We start from the raw sequence: 16,861 nt of genomic DNA, 5'->3' as shown, positions 1-16,861 counted from the left end.
AAACAAACAAGAAATAAGACAAAAAAACAGAACTTGAGCATGCATAACTATTCCCCCCCCCCAAGTCAATACTTTGTAGAGCCACCTTTTGCAGCAATTACAGCTGGAAGTCTCTTGGGGTATGTCTCTTTAAGCTTTGCACATCTAGCCACTGGGACTTTTTCTCATTCTTCAAGGCAAAACTGCTCCAGCTCCTTCAAGTTGGATGGGTTCTGCTGGTGTACAACAATCTTTAAGTCATACCACAAAATCTCAATTGGATTGAGGTCTGGGCTTTGACTAGGCCATTCCAAGACATTTAAATGTTTCCCCTTAAACCACTCAAGTGTTGCTTTAGCAGTATGCTGGAAGTTGAACCTCCGTCCCAGTCTCAAATCTCTGGAAGACTGAAACAGGTTTCCCTCAAGAATTTCCCTGTATTTAGCGCCATCCATAATTCCTTCAATTCTGACCAGTTTCCCAGTCCCTGCCGATGAAAAACAACCCCCACAGCATGATGCTTCCACCACCATGCTTCACTGTGGGGATGGTGTTCTTAGGGTGATGAGAGGTGTTGGGTTTGCGCCAGACCTAGCGTTTTCCTTGATGGCCAAAAAGCAACATTTTAGTCTCATCTGACCAGAGTACCTTCTTCCATATGTTTGGGGAGTCTCCCACATGCCATTTGGTGATCACCAAACGTGTTTGCTTATTTTTTTCTTTAAGCAATGGCTTTTTTCCTGGCCACCCTTCCGTAAAGCCCAGCTCTGTGGAGTATACGGCTTAATGTGGTCCTATGGACAGATACTCCAATCTCCGCTGTGGAGCTTTGCAGTTCCTTCAGGGTTATCTTTGGTCTCTTTGTTGCCTCTGATTAATGCCCTCCTTGCCTGGTCTGTGAGTTTTGGTGGGCAGCCCTCGCTTGGCAGGTTTGTTGTGGTGCCATATTCTTTCAATTTTTTAATAATGGATTTAATGGTGCTCTGTGGGATGTTCAAAGTTTCAGATATTTTTTTATAACCCAACCCTGATCTGTACTTCTCCACAACTTTGTCCCTGACCTGTTTGGAGAGCTCCTTGGTCTTCATGGTGCCCCTTGCTAAGTGGTGTTGCAGACTCTGGGGCCTTTCAGAACAGGTGTATATATACTGAGATCATGTGACACTTAGATTGCACACAGGTGGACTTTATTTAACTAATTATGTGACTTCTGAAGGTAATTGGTTGCACCAGATCTTATTTAGGGACTTCATAGCAAAGGGGGTGAATACATATACACACCACTTTTCCGTTGTTTATTTTTTAGAATTTTTTGAAACAAGTAATTTTTTTCATTTCACTTCACCAATTTGGACTATTTTGAGTATGTCCATTACATGAAATACAAATACATTTAAATTACAGGTTGTAATGCAATAAAATAGGAAAAACGCAAAGGGGGATGAATAATTTTGCAAGGCGCTGTATAAGGAGGAGATAGGGTGAATTTCTCAGTTGTATTAGAATACACTGAAGAGGAGCATTAGGAATTCTGGGTATGAAAACTAAAATTCCTGTTTAACTCAACATCGTCCATCAAAGCCTTGTTGAGGCTGTAACTGCTTGTCGTTTTATGTTTTAAATCACGTTTTCTAATGTATTTTTATCCAATAGCTTAAGTCAATATATTGTAGTATTGTTGTGTTTGTACTACTTAATGTATTATCAACTGAAAATTGTGCATATAATAAGAAGTGTGATTAGAGAAGTTGGTTGATTGATTCCTTAAAGGGATACTTCTGGATTTTGGCAATGAGGCCCTTTTTATCTACTTCCCAGAGTCAGATGAACTCATGGATACAATTGTTATGTCTCTGTGTCCAGTGTGAAGGAAGTTAGGTAGTTTTGCAAGCCAACTCTTACTAGCGTTAGCGCAATGACTGGAAGTCTATGGGTATCTGCTAGCATGCTAGTAGATACCCATAGAATTCCTGTCATTACGCTGATGCTAGTTAGCATTGCCTCGGGAAACTACCTAACTTCCTTCATACTGGACACAGACACATAACAATTGTATCCATGAGTACATCTGACTCTGGGAAGTAGATAAAGGGCCTCATTGCCAACATCCAGAAGTATCCCTGTAAGTTGCTCTGTGGATATTACAGAATCATAAAGCCAAAATGCAATAAAATGAAAACCACAGTCTGAACAGAGGGGTGTTGGGTACTGTAGTACCAGTTATTGGACTGTACTGTTAGTGTCATTATTCAAAATCATGTCTGGTATGATCACAACTTGCAATAAAGCAGAATATTGAGCTTCTAAACATCTTTGTTTCCTGTCTTCATACCATGTTCTGAGTACTGTACTTAACTATGGAACGGTTCACTCCAAAACCATGTATGGAATTGAAAGCCCAATAACTGAGTACCAGCAGCCTTGATAAAGGCGAAAGCTGTCGCTTTCAAGGAGTGGGACACTAATCCGGACGCTTATGAGAAATCCCGCTACGACCTCCAACAAGCCATCAGACAGTCAAAACGTCAATACAGGACTAAGATTGAATTGATATGCCGGCTCTGATGCTCGTCAGATGTGGCAGGGCGTGCAAACTATCACAGAGGGAAAGAGCCGCGAGCTGGAAAGAGCCGCGAGCTGCCCAGTGACGCGAGCCTACCAGATGAGCTAAATGCGCTTCGAGGCAAGCAACACTGAACCATGCATGAGAGCACCAGCTGTTCCGGACGACTGTGTGCTCTTGCTCTCCGTAGCCAATGTGAGTAAGACCTTTGAACAAGTTAACATTCACAAGGCCGCGGGGCCAGACGGATTACCAGGACGCGTATTCAGAGCCTGCGCTGACATCTGGCAAGTGTCTTCACTGACATTTTCGACCTCCCCCTGACCCAGTCTGTAATACCTACACGTTTCAAGCAGACCACCATAGTCCCTGTGCCCAAGAACGCCAAGGTAACCTGTCTAAATGACTATCGCCCCGTAGCACTCACATCTGTTGCCATGAAATTCTTTGAAAGGTTGGTCATGGCTCACATCCACACCATCATCCCAGACACCCTGGACCCACTCCAATTCGCATACAACCCCAACAGATCCACATATGATGCAATCTCTACTGCACTCCACACTGCCCTTTCCCACCTGGACAAGAGGAACCCCTTCGTGAGAATGCTGTTCATAACTAAGCGATCAACACCATAGTGCCCTCCAAGCTCATTACTAAGCTCAGGACCCTGGGACTGAACACCTCCCTCTGCAACTGGATCCTGGACTTCCTGACGGGCCGCTATTCACCCCCCCAAAGGTGAGGGTGGGCAACAACACAGCCGCCACACTGACCCTCAACACGAGGGGCCCCTCAGGGGTGCGTGCTTAGTCCCCTCCTGTACTCCCTGTTCACCCATGACTGCGTGGCCAAGTAAGACTCCAACACCATCCTTAAGTTTGCTGACGACACAACAGTGGTAGGCCTGATCACAACGATGAGAGCCTATAGGGAGGAGTTCAGAGACCTGGCAGTGTGGTGCCAGGACAACAACCTCTCCCTCTTTGTGATCAAGACAAAGGAGATGATCGTGGACTACAGGAAATGGAGGACCAAGTCCACCCTCATCCACATCGACAGGGCTGTACTAGAGCGGGTCGAGAGCTTCAAGTTCCTCGGTGTCCACATCGCTAAGGACCTATCATGGTCACACCAACACAGTAGTGAAGAAGGCACGACAACGCTTCTTCCCCCTCAGGAGGCTGAAAATATTTGGCATGGGTCCTCAGATCCTCAAAACATTATACAGCTGCACCATTGAGAGCATCTTGACTGGCTGCATCACCGCTTGCTATGGCAACTGCTTGGCATCCGACCGCAAGGCTCTACAGAGGGTAGTGCATACGGCCCAGTACATCACTGGGGCCAAGCTCCCTTCCATCCAGGACCTCTATACCAGGCGGTGTCAGAGGACGGCCCTAAAATTTGGTAGAAACTCTGGTCACCCAAGTCATAGACTGTTCTCTCTGCTACCGCACGGCAAGTGGTACTGATGCACCAAGTCTGGAACCAACAGGACCCTGAACAGCTTCTACCCCCCAAGCCATAAGACTGCTAAATAGTTAGTCCAGGTAGCTATTTGGTTAACTATTTAACTATCTGCATTAACCCTTTTTGCACTAACTCTTTTGACTCCTCACATACACTGCTGCTACTGTTTATTATCTATCGTGATGCCTAGTCACTTTATCCCTACCTATATGTAGATATCTACCTCAATTAACTCGTACCCCTGCACATTGACTCGGTACTGGTACCCCATGTACAGTTGAGGTCAGAAGTTTACATACACCTTAGCCAAATACATTTGAACTCTGTTTTTCAAAATTCCTGACATTTAATCCTAGTAAAAATTCCATGTCTTAGGTCAGTTAGGATCACCACTTTATTTTAAGAATGTGAAATGTCAGAATAATAGTAGAGAGAATGATTTATTTCAGCTTTTATTTCTTTCATCACATTCCCAGTGGGTCAGAAGTTTACATACACTCAATTAGTGTTTGGTAGCATTGCCTTTAAATTGTTTAACTTGGGTCAAACGTTTTGGGTAGCCTTCCACAAGCTTCCCACAATAAATTGGGTGATTTTTGGCCCATTCCTCCTGACAGAGCTGGTGTAACTGACTCAGGTTTGTAGGCCTCCTTGCTCGCACACGCTTTTTCAGTTCTGCCCACAAATGTTCTATAGGATTGAGGTCAGGGCTTTGTGATGGCCACTCCAATACCTTGACTTTGTTGTCCTTAAGCCATTTTGGAAGTATGCTTGGGGTCATTGTCCATTTGGAAGACCTATTTGCGACCAAGCTTTAACTTCCTGACTGATGTCTTGAGAAGTTGCTTCAATATATCCACATCATTTTTCTTCCTCATGATGCCACCTATTTTGTGAAGCGCACCAGTCCCTCCTGCAGCAAAGCACCCCCACAGCATGATGCTGCCACCCCCGTGCTTCACGGTTGGGATGGTCTCCTGAGTGGCGCAGTGGTCTAAGGCACTGCATCGCAGTGCTAACTGTGCCACTAGATCCTGGTTCGAATCCAGGCTCTGTCGCAGCCGGCCGTGACCGGGAGACTCATGGGCGGCGCACAATTGGCCCAGCGTCGTCCAGGGTAGGGGAGGGAATGGCCGGCAGGGATGTAGCTCAGTTGATAGAGCATGGCGTTTGCAACGCCAGGGTTGTGGGTTCGATTCCCACGGGGTACCAGTATAAAAAAAAAATATTCAAAAAAATTGTATTCACTAACTGTAAGTCGCTCTGGATAAGAGCGTCTGCTAAATGACGTAAATGTAAATGTGTTCTTCGGCTTTCAAGCAACCCCCTTTTTTCTCCAAACATAACGATGGTCATTATGGCCAAACGGTTCTATTTTTGTTTCATCAGACCAGAGAACATTTCTCCAAAAAGTACGATCTTTGTCCCCATGTGCAGTTGTAAACCGTAGTCTGGCTTTTTTATGGCGGTTTTGGAGCAGTGGCTTCTTCCTTGCTGAGCGGCCTTTCAGGTTATGTCAATATAGGACTCGTTTTACTGTGGATATAGATACTTTTTTACCTGTTTCCTCCAGCATCTTCACAAGGTCCTTTTCTGCTGTTCTGGGATTGATTTTCACTTTTCGCACCAAAGTACGTTAATCTCTAGGAGACAGAACGCGTCTCCTTCCTGAGTGATATGATGGCTGCGTGGTCCCCTGGTGTTTATACTTGCATACTATTGTTTGTACAGATTAACGTGGTACCTTCAGGCATTTGGAAATTGCTCCCAAGGATTAACCAGATTTGTGGAGGTCTACAATTTATTTTCTGAGGTCTTGGCTGATTTCTTTTGATTTTCCCATGATGTCAAGCAAAGAGGCACTGAGTTTGAAGGTAGGCCTTGAAATAGATCTACAGGTACACCTCCAATTAACTCAAATGATTTCAATTAGCCTATCAGAAGCCTCTAAAGCCATTACATCATTTTCTGGAATTTTCCAAGCTGTTTAAAGGCACAGTCAACTTAGTGTATGTAAACTTCTGACCCACTGGAATTGTGATACAGTGAATTATAAGTGAAATAATCTGTAAACGATTGTTTGAAAAATGACTTGTGTCATGCACAAAGTAGATGTCCTAGCCGACTTGCCAAAACTATAGTTTGTTAACAAGAAATTTGTGGAGTGGTTGAAAAACGAGTTTTAATGACTCCAACCTAAGTGTATGTAAACTTCCGACTTCAACTGTATATAGCCAAGTTATCGTTACTCAATGTGTATTTATTCCTCGCGTTATTATTTTTCAACTATTTCTCTATTTGTCTCTCTGCATTGTTGGGAAGGGCCTGTATGCATTTCACTGTTTTACGAAGCGTGTGACAAATACAATTTGATTTAATATAGTTCATGCAGAGTTAAACTGAAGTAGGGAACGACCATGTGTATTTACACAGCTGGAGCCTTTTACTAAGAAAACAGGTCCTTTCCTGCTGCTGCTGCAAACCAAGGGCGATATTCTATCATACAGTATTTTAAAGTTGCATTGTGAAAACCCCATCCAGTAAAATATGACAGAGACACATCAGTGGTTCACTTTTGAAGTTGTATATTAATCTGCAGTTTGACCACAGCATTATAAACCCAAGCATCACATCTTGGGACTACAACAGCACCTGGAACAACATTTTTAGATTCGTCATTTTCAGTAAAAGTATTGCAATAACAGACCTTAGGCCTAAAACCTAGTACGTCACAATAACAGACCTTAGGCCTAAAACCTAGTACGTCACAATAACAGACCTTATGCCTAAAACCTAGTACGTCACAATAACAGACCTTAGGCCTAAAACCTAGTACGTCACAATAACAGACCTTAGGCCTAAAACCTAGTACATCATAATTGCTTGAAAAAAAAAAAAGAGGCTAAATACACAACAGTTTTACCTCTGTGCGTGTGTATATATATTTGTATATGTGTGTCTATATACAGCTATTATATATATATATATGGACACAGAGGGGGGAAATGAGAAGGGGTCATTATGTAAATAAATCAGATGTTAAAAAACCCATGATGGGAGCAGTCCTGTCTGGTGACTGTCTAACTGTTGAGACATTATTCAACATTAAAAACTGTCTGTCTGTCTGTCAGCAGTGTGACAATAGACTCTGTTGAATGGAAAGAGGAGTGGACTGCAGGAGATCAGTCACAGCCCAACGTTAGTTCTTCAAGCTAGTGCAGGAAACGTAAAAGGTCTATAGCCTGTGGCTTGAACAATAATGACAATGAATATATCATCTCTGAAAACCACACAACTGCTGCCACTTATTTGGTGCTTTTGAAAATGGTATTGCTATGTACATTACCTTTAGATTAGAATGAACATGCTCAACGGTTATCGTACAGTGGAGTCTTAGTACATAAATAATGACAGCAGTTAACATTACTTTTCTTCCAATATACTGTGTGCCACATTCACATAATAACATTTATCAAACAAAGGGAAAGAAAATGATCGTTTGTTGAGCGGTATCATCCACTCAGTGTACTTTCACCTGGTTAACACCTTTCATAACATCACCTGGTTATCACCTTTCACAACATCACCTGGTTAATACCTTTCATAACATCACCTGGTTAACACCTTTCATAACATCACCTGGTTAACACCTTTCATAACATCACCTGGTTAACACCTTTCATAACATCACCTGGTTAACACCTTTCACAACATCACCTGGTTAACACCTTTCACAACATCACCTAGTCGTCAATGCCTTTACTGAGAGCGATTCTACATTTCGCAAATAACTCCATTACAAAATGGCCTCTATAAGACTTAAACCAAAACTCTGACTTGAGATAAGAACGCACCAAGCTAAAATCTTTGACCATATTCTTTCCTGTTTGACAGGCTCTGCTTCCTTCCACAACAGTGTAGCATCTTGGTGTTATTATCTCTGGTCAGTGCCAGCCTGGGCTGATGTGCTAGACTAGAGACTAGAGAATGTCCTGTCAGAGAGTTGATGCTGAGCATGTAGTTTAGGCAGACACAACTACTGTTGAAATGAACCTAGTCGTCTAAATCTGCTTGAGTTCTTGACTGTTGAGAAGCACTACGACAGCAGTCAAACTATTTGTGCTCATTGATAAAAGGCAGAAAGATATGTTCAGCCTGTGCTCTACAGGCTGTTGGACAGCTCTGCATTACTTTGCAAACCTTTTTCTTGTTCATTAAAATAAAGAGCACATTTGAACTGATGGCATTTACACATTTGATGCTGCCTTCTTAAAATGTTGATATAGTCTAGACATTATATTAACAATATTTTCTGTGGTTTTCTACCCACTGGGCAGGATATGTGCATAACATATTACAGTTATATACAGCACCTTACTAACACAGACAGATTTGTGAAAAAGCACAGTTGGAAGTGAGGCACAACAAAGGTGGGAGCTTTTGAGTGCAAGTGGGGTCCTATGTCTGCTCATAACATGACATTAGGGTTCCTATGTCTGCTCATAACATGACATTAGGGTTTCCTATGTCTGCTCATAACATGACATCAGGGGTCCTATGTCTGCTCATAACATGACATTAGGGTTTCCTATGTCTGCTCATAACATGACATTAGGGGGTCCTATGTCTGCTCATAACATGACATTAGGGTTTCCTATGTCTGCTCATAACATGACATTAGGGGTCCTATGTCTGCTCATAACATGACATTAGGGGGTCCTATGTCTGCTCATAACATGACATTAGGGGGTCCTATGTCTGCTCATAACATGACATTAGGGGATCCTATGTCTGCTCATAACATGACATTAGGGTTCCTATGTCTGCTCATAACATGACATTAGGGGTCCTATGTCTGCTCATAACATGACATTAGGGTTTCCTATGTCTGCTCATAACATGACATTAGGGTTTCCTATGTCTGCTCATAACATGACATTAGGGGTCCTATGTCTGCTCATAACATGACATTAGGGTTCCTATGTCTTCTCAACAAGGACATTAGGGGTCCTATGTCTGCTCATAACATGACATTAGGGTTCCTATGTCTGCTTAAACATGACATTAGGCATCTTATTTACTCACATCATAGTATTGCTGCAGAAAACAGTAAATACATTTTATTCCTCCTTTTAAGATGACAGCAGACAGAATGGGAAGAGAACATGAGAAATAACTCTATAACAGAGAAAATCAGTAGAATGCTATAGAACAGGGGAACACATTAATAGAACAGGAGAACGCAGGAATATAACAGGGCAAAGCAGGAATAGAACAGGGGAAAGCAGGAATAGAACAGGAGAAAGCAGGATTAGAACAGAAAGACAGCGGTAGCAACAGCAACAGTGGTAGGTAGTGGTATGTACAGTCGTGGTCAAAAGTTTTGAGAATGACACAAGTATTGGTCTTCCCAATGTTCGCTGCTTCAGTGTTATGAGATATTTTTGTCAGATGTTACTATGGTATACTGAAGTATAATTACAAGCATTCCATAAGTGTCAAAGGCTTTTATTGACAATTACATTAAGTTTATGCAAAGAGTCAATATTTGTAGTGTTGACCCTTCTTTTTCAAGACCTCTGCAATCCGCCCTGGCATGCTGTCAATTAACTTCTGGGCCACATCCTGACTGATGGTAGCCCATTCTTGCATAATCAATGCTTGGAGTTTGTCAGAATTTGTGGGGTTTTGTTTGTCCACCCGCCTCTTGAGGATCGACCACAAGTTCTCAATGTGATTAAGGTCTGGGGAGTTTGCTGGCCATGGACCCAAAATGTCGATGTTTTGTTCCCAGAGCCACTTAGTTATCACTTTTGCCTTATGGCAAGGTGCTCCATCATGCTGGAAAAGGCATTGGTCATCACCAAACTGTTCTTGGATGGTTGGGAGAAGTTGCTCTCGGAGGATGTGTTGGTACCATTCTTTAATCATGGTTGTGTTCTTAGGCAAAATTGTGAGTGAGCCCACTCCCTTGGCTGAGAAGCAACCTCACACATGAATGGTCTCAGGATGCTTTACTGTTGGTTTGACACAGGACTGATGGTAGCGCTCACCTTGTCTTCTCCGGACAAGGTGTTTTCCGGATGCCCCAAACAATCGGAAAGGGGATTCATCAGAGAAAATTACTTTACCCCAGTCCTCAGCAGTCCAATCCCTGTACCTTTTGCAGAATATCAGTCTGTCCCTGATGTTTTTCCTGGAGAGAAGTGGCTTCTTTGCTGCCCTTCTTGACACCAGGCCATCCTCCAAAAGTCTTCGCCTCACTGTGCTTGCAGATGCACTCACACCTGCCTGCTGCCATTCCTGAGCAAGCTCTGGACTTTAGGAGACGGTCCTTCTTGGGCTGGACTTTCTTGGGCGCCCTGACGCCTTCTTCACAACAATTGAACCTCTCTCCTTGAAGATCTTGATTATCCGATAAATGGTTGATTTAGGTGCAATCTTACAAGCAGCAATATCCTTGCCTGTGAAGCCCTTTTTGTGCAAAGCAATGATGACGGCACGTGTTTCCTTGCAGGTAACCATGGTTAACAGAGGAAGAACAATGATTTCAAGCACCACCCTCCTTTTAAAGCTTCCAGTCTGTTATTCTAACTCAATCAGCATGACAGAGTGATCTCCAGCCTTGTCCTCGTCAACACTCTCACCTGTGTTAACGAGGGAATCACTGACATGATGGCAGCTGGTCCTTTTGTGGCAGGGCTGAAATGCAGTGGAAATATCTTTTGGGGATTAAGTTCATTTTCATGGCAAAGAGGGACTTTGCAATTAATTGCAATTCATCTGATCACTCTTCATGACATTCTGGAGTATATGCAAATTGCCATCATCAAAACTGAGGCAGCAGACTTTGTGAAAATTAGTATTTGTGTCATTCTCAAAACGTTTGACCACGACTGTAGGGGTAGTGACGGTAGCAGCAGCGATAGCAACAGCAGCAGCAGTACGGTACTGGTACTAAAGCAGTATGGTACTGGTACTAAAGCAGTACGGTACTGGTACTAAAGCAGTATGGTACTGGTACTAAAGCAGTACAGTACTGGTACTAAAGCAGTATGGTAAAGGTACTAAAGCAGTATGGTACTGGTACTAAAGCAGTACGGTACTGGTACTAAAGCAGTATGGTAAAGGTACTAAAGCAGTATGGTACTGGTACTAAAGCAGTATGGTACTGGTACTAAAGCAGTACGGTACTGGTACTAAAGCAGTATGGTACTGGTACTAAAGCAGTATGGTACTGGTACTAAAGCAGTACGGTACTGGTACTAAAGCAGTACGGTACTGGTACTAAAGCAGTATGGTACTGGTACTAAAGCAGTACGGTACTGCTACTAAAGCAGTATGGTACTGGTACTAAAGCAGTACAGTACTGGTACTAAAGCAGTATGGTACTGGTACTAAAGCAGTACGGTACTGGTACTAAAGCAGTACGGTACTGGTACTAAAGCAGTACAGTACTGGTACAAAAGCAAAAAAAGCAGTACGGTACTGGTGCTAAAGCAGTACGATACTGGTGCTAAAGCAGTATGCTACTGGTACTAAAGCAAAAAAAGCAGTACGGTACTGGTGCTAAAGCAAAAAAAAGCAGTACGGTATTGGTGCTAAAGCAGTACGGTACTGGTGCTAAAGCAGTACAGTACTGGTGCTAAAGCAGTACGGTACTGGTACTAAAGCAAAAAAGCAGTACGGTACAGGTGCTAAAGCAGTATGGTACTGGTGCTAAAGCAGTACGGTACTGGTACTAAAGCAAAAAAGCAGTACGGTACAGATGCTAAAGCAGTATGGTACTGGTACTAAAGCAGTATGGTACTGGTACTAAAGCAGTACGGTACTGGTACTAAAGCAAAAAAAGCAGTATGGTACTGGTACTCAAGGAGTACGGTACTGGTGCTAAAACAGTACGGGACTGGTACTAAAGCAAAAAAAGCAGTACGGTATTGGTGCTAAAGCAGTACGGTACTGGTGCTAAAGCAGTACGGTACAGGTGCTAAAGCAGTATGGTACTGGTGCTAAAGCAGTACGGTACTGGTACTAAAGCAAAAAAGCAGTACGGTACAGGTGCTAAAGCAGTATGGTACTGGTACTAAAGCAGTATGGTACTGGTACTAAAGCAGTACGGTACTGGTACTAAAGCAGTACGGTACTGGTACTAAAGCAAAAAAAGCAGTATGGTACTGGTACTCAAGGAGTACGGTACTGGTGCTAAAGCAGTACAGTACTGGTACTAAAGCAAAAAAAGCAGTACGGTACTGGTACTAAAGCAGTACGGTACCGGTACTAAAGGAGTACGGTACTGGTGTAAAAGCAGTACGGTACTGGTACTAAAGCAGTACGGTACTGGTACTAAAGCAGTACAGTACTGGTACTAAAGCAGTACGGTACAGGTGCTAAAGCAGTACGTTACTGGTGCTAAAGGAGTACTGTACTGGTGCTAAAGCAGTACGGTACAGGTGCTAAAGCAGTACGGCACCGGTGCTAAAGCAGTACGGTACTGGTAATAAAGCAGTACGGTATTGGTACTAAAGCAGTACAGTACTGGTGCTAAAGCAGTACGGTACTGGTGCTAAAGCAGTACGGTACTGGTACTAAAGCAAAAAAGCAGTACGGTACTGGTGCTAAAGCAGTACAGTACTGGCGCTAAAGCAGTATGGTACTGGTACTAAAGCAAAAAAAGCAGTACGGTACTGGTACTAAAGCAGTACGGTACCGGTACTAAAGGAGTACGGTACTGGTGTTAAAGCAGTACGGTACTGGTACTAAAGCAGTACGGTACTGGTACTAAAGCAGTACGGTACAGGTGCTAAAGCAGTACGTTACTGGTGCTAAAGCAGTACGTTACTGGTGCTAAAGCAGTACGGTACAGGTGCTAAAGCAGTACGGTACAGGTGCTAAAGCAGTACGGTACCAGTGCTAAAGCAGTACGGTACTGGTAATAAAGCAGTACGGTATTGGTACTAAAGCAGTACAGTACTGGTGCTAAAGCAGTACGGTACTGGTGCTAAAGCAGTACGGTACTGGTACTAAAGCAGTACGGTATTGGTACTAAAGCAGTACAGTACTGGTGCTAAAGCAGTACGGTACTGGTACTAAAGCAGTACGGTACAGGTGCTAAAGCAGTACGGTACAGGTACTAAAGCAGTACAGTACTGGTACTAAAGCAGTTCGGTACTGGTACTAAAGCAGGGAGAATACACTGACAGTACACTGATCACTGCCTCTTTAGAAAGATGCTCCCTGGAAATAATCTTGAAATAATGTGACCCTATGAAAGCTTGGATTAAAATGAGATTAATATGACTAAGCATAGCTAGGCATAACTAAAATGTTTATCTTTGAATGCTATCTGAAACTCGACTCAATACATGAATACTTCAGTCAGCTAGTGTGGAGAGATGTAGGATCATCATCACACAGACACATCATGCTCCTGGAGGAAGCTAAGAGATGATAGTGTTTGATAAAGGACTGACACACACAGGGGAGGATTGCTATAGTACACAGCCAACCAGGGGAGGACTGCTATAACACACAGCCAACCAGGGGAGGACTGCTATAGCACACAGCCAACCAGGGGAGGATTGCTATAACACACAGCCAACCAGGGGAGGACTGCTATAGCACACAGCCAACCAGTGGAGGACTGCTATAGTACACAGCCAACCAGGGGAGGACTGCTATAGTACACAGCCAACCAGTGGAGGACTGCTATAGGAGGACCGCTATAGTACACAGCCAACCAGTGGAGGACTGCTATAGTGTCGACTAGTAAATGAGGAGGACTGCTATAGAGTAGACTAGTAAATGGGGAGACTAGTAAAAGGGCAGCTACATAGGGCGGCAGGTAGCTTAGTGGTTAAGAGTGTTGTGCCAGTAACCGAAAGGTCGCTGGTTCTAATCCCCGAGCCAACTAGGTGAAAAATCTGTCGATGTGCCCTTGAGCAAGGCACTTAACCCTGATTGCTCATGTACGTCGCTCTGGATAAGAGCGTCTGCCAAATGACAAAAAAATAAATGCTGAGAACATTGAGCTATAGAGAAACCTCTGTCTAGAGGAGTCTGCTGGATGGACAGAGAGATATTTTAAAACAACTGGAGGGCTATGTGTTGCTAGCTTATACAGTGTACAGTGGGGAAAAAAAGTGGTGGCTGACTAAATACTTTTTTCCCCCACTGTATATAATTCTTAGTAATGGGTACAATACGTTTTTACAAGACAACATCAAAACAACTTGAGTGAGGTATGAAGCAGTAGAATTCACAGGTTATGAGAATGCGGTAAAATGGAAGACAGACTAACACAAACGTTGTTGATGCGCAGTGTGCAGGTGGCCGTTCTATCATCTCTGACCACAGTACATCCGCCATCATTTTCTATTCACTTTCTGAGGATTCTACATGTTGAATCGCTAGCCTTCATCCACACACAGCAGCTGATCTACTGCACACGGCTGACGTTCCTGTAGGTCTGTCTTCTCTCTAATGGACATCCAGACCAGTGGGCTAGCTAGTTGTTCTGTAAGTCTGTCTTCTCTCTAATGGACATCCAGACCAGTGGGCTAGCTAGTTGTTCTGTAAGTCTGTCTTCTCTCTAATGGACTTCCAGACCAGTGGGCTAGCTAGTTGTTCTGTAAGTCTGTCTTCTCTCTAATGGACATCCAGACCAGTGGGCTAGCTAGTTGTTCTGTAGGTCTGTCTTCTCTCTAATGGACTTCCAGACCAGTGGGCTAGCTAGTTGTTATGTAAGTCTGTCTTCTCTCTAATGGACATCCAGACCAGTGGGCTAGCTAGTTGTTCTGTAAGTCTGTCTTATCTCTAATGGACATCCAGACCAGTGGGCTAGCTAGTTGTTCTGTAAGTCTGTCTTCTCTCTAATGGACATCCAGACCAGTGGGCTAGCTAGTTGTTCTGTAGGTCTGTCTTCTCTCTAATGGACTTCCAGACCAGTGGGCTAGCTAGTTGTTCTGTAAGTCTGTCTTCTCTCTAATGGACTTCCAGACCAGTGGGCTAGCTAGTTGTTATGTAGGTCTGTCTTCTCTCTAATGGACTTCCAGACCAGTGGGCTAGCTAGTTGTTCTATAAGTCTGTCTTCTCTCTAATGGACATCCAGACCAGTGGGCTAGCTAGTTGTTCTGTAAGTCTGTCTTCTCTCTAATGGACTTCCAGACCAGTGGGCTAGCTAGTTGTTCTGTAAGTCTGTCTTCTCTCTAATGGACTTCCTGACCAGTGGGCTAGCTAGTTGTTCTGTAAGTCTGTCTTCTCTCTAATGGACTTCCAGACCAGTGGGCTAGCTAGTTGTTCTGTAGGTCTGTCTTCTCTCTAATGGACTTCCAGAACAGTGGGCTAGCTAGTTGTTCTGTAGGTCTGTCTAAAGTGATGATGTCAGAGAAAGGAAAAGTACATCCATCCAGCAGACTGAGGGCAGACAATGACACGTTCCAAATGGCACCCTATCCACATATAGGAAATAGGCTGCCATTTGGGACCAAGCCTGTACTGCACTATATAGGAAATAGGCTGCCATTTGGGACTCAGACAATCTCTCAGTGGCCTGGTCAGTGTTGTGGATTAGTTAGAAGGTTTTACGGTCTTACTAAGTCTCCCTCTATTGTACTGTACTGTGTGGTAGTGGGACTGATAGATACTAGGCTGGGTATGACTGGGTAGTTGGTGTACTGTGTGGTAGTGGGACTGATAGATACTAGGCTGGGTATTACTGGGTAGTTGGTATACTGTATGGTAGTGGGACTGATAGATACTAGGCTGGGTATGACTGGGTAGTTGGTGTACTGTGTGGCAGTGGGACTGATAGATACTAGGCTGGGTATTACTGGGTAGTTGGTGTACTGTGTGGTAGTGGGACTGATAGATACTAGGCTGGGTATGACTGGGTAGTTGGTGTACTGTGTGGTAGTGGGACTGATAGATACTAGGCTGGGTATGACTGGTTAGTTGGTGTACTGTGTGGTAGTGGGACTGATAGATACTAGGCTGGGTATGACTGGGTAGTTGGTGTACTGTGTGGTAGTGGGACTGATAGATACTAGGCTGGGTATGACTGGGTAGTTGGTGTACTGTGTGGTAGTGGGACTGATAGATACTAGGCTGGGTATGACTGGGTAGTTGGTGTACTGTGTGGTAGTGGGACTGATAGATACTAGGCTGGGTATGACTGGGTAGTTGGTGTACTGTGTGGTAGTGGGACTGATAGATACTAGGCTAGGTATTACTGGGTAGTTGGTGTACTGTGTGGTAGTGGGACTGATAGATACTAGGCTGGGTATGACTGGTTAGTTGGTGTACTGTGTGGTAGTGGGACTGATAGATACTAGGCTAGGTATTACTGGGTAGTTGGTGTACTGTGTGGTAGTGGGACTGATAGATACTAGGCTAGGTATTACTGGGTAGTTGGTGTACTGTGTGGTAGTGGGACTGATAGATACTAGGCTGGGTATGACTGGGTAGTTGGTGTACTGTGTGGTAGTGGGACTGATAGATACTAGGCTGGGTATTACTGGGTAGTTGGTGTACTGTGTGGTAGTGGGACTGATAGATACTAGGCTAGGTATTACTGGGTAGTTGGTGTACTGTGTGGTAGTGGGACTGATAGATACTAGGCTGGGTATGACTGGGTAGTTGGTGTACTGTGTGGTAGTGGGACTGATAGATACTAGGCTGGGTATGACTGGGTAGTTGGTGTACTGTGTGGTAGTGGGACTGATAGATACTAGGCTGGGTATGACTGGGTAGTTGGTGTACTGTGTGGTAGTGGGACTGATAGATACTAGGCTGGGTATGACTGGGTAGTTGGTGTACTGTGTGGTAGTGGGACTGATAGATACTAGGCTG

The sequence above is a fragment of the Coregonus lavaretus genome (assembly GCF_964263955.1).
Source record: "Coregonus lavaretus genome assembly, chromosome: 3".
NCBI classification, from domain to species: domain Eukaryota; kingdom Metazoa; phylum Chordata; class Actinopteri; order Salmoniformes; family Salmonidae; genus Coregonus; species Coregonus lavaretus.
This window is presented reverse-complemented; position numbering follows the sequence as displayed.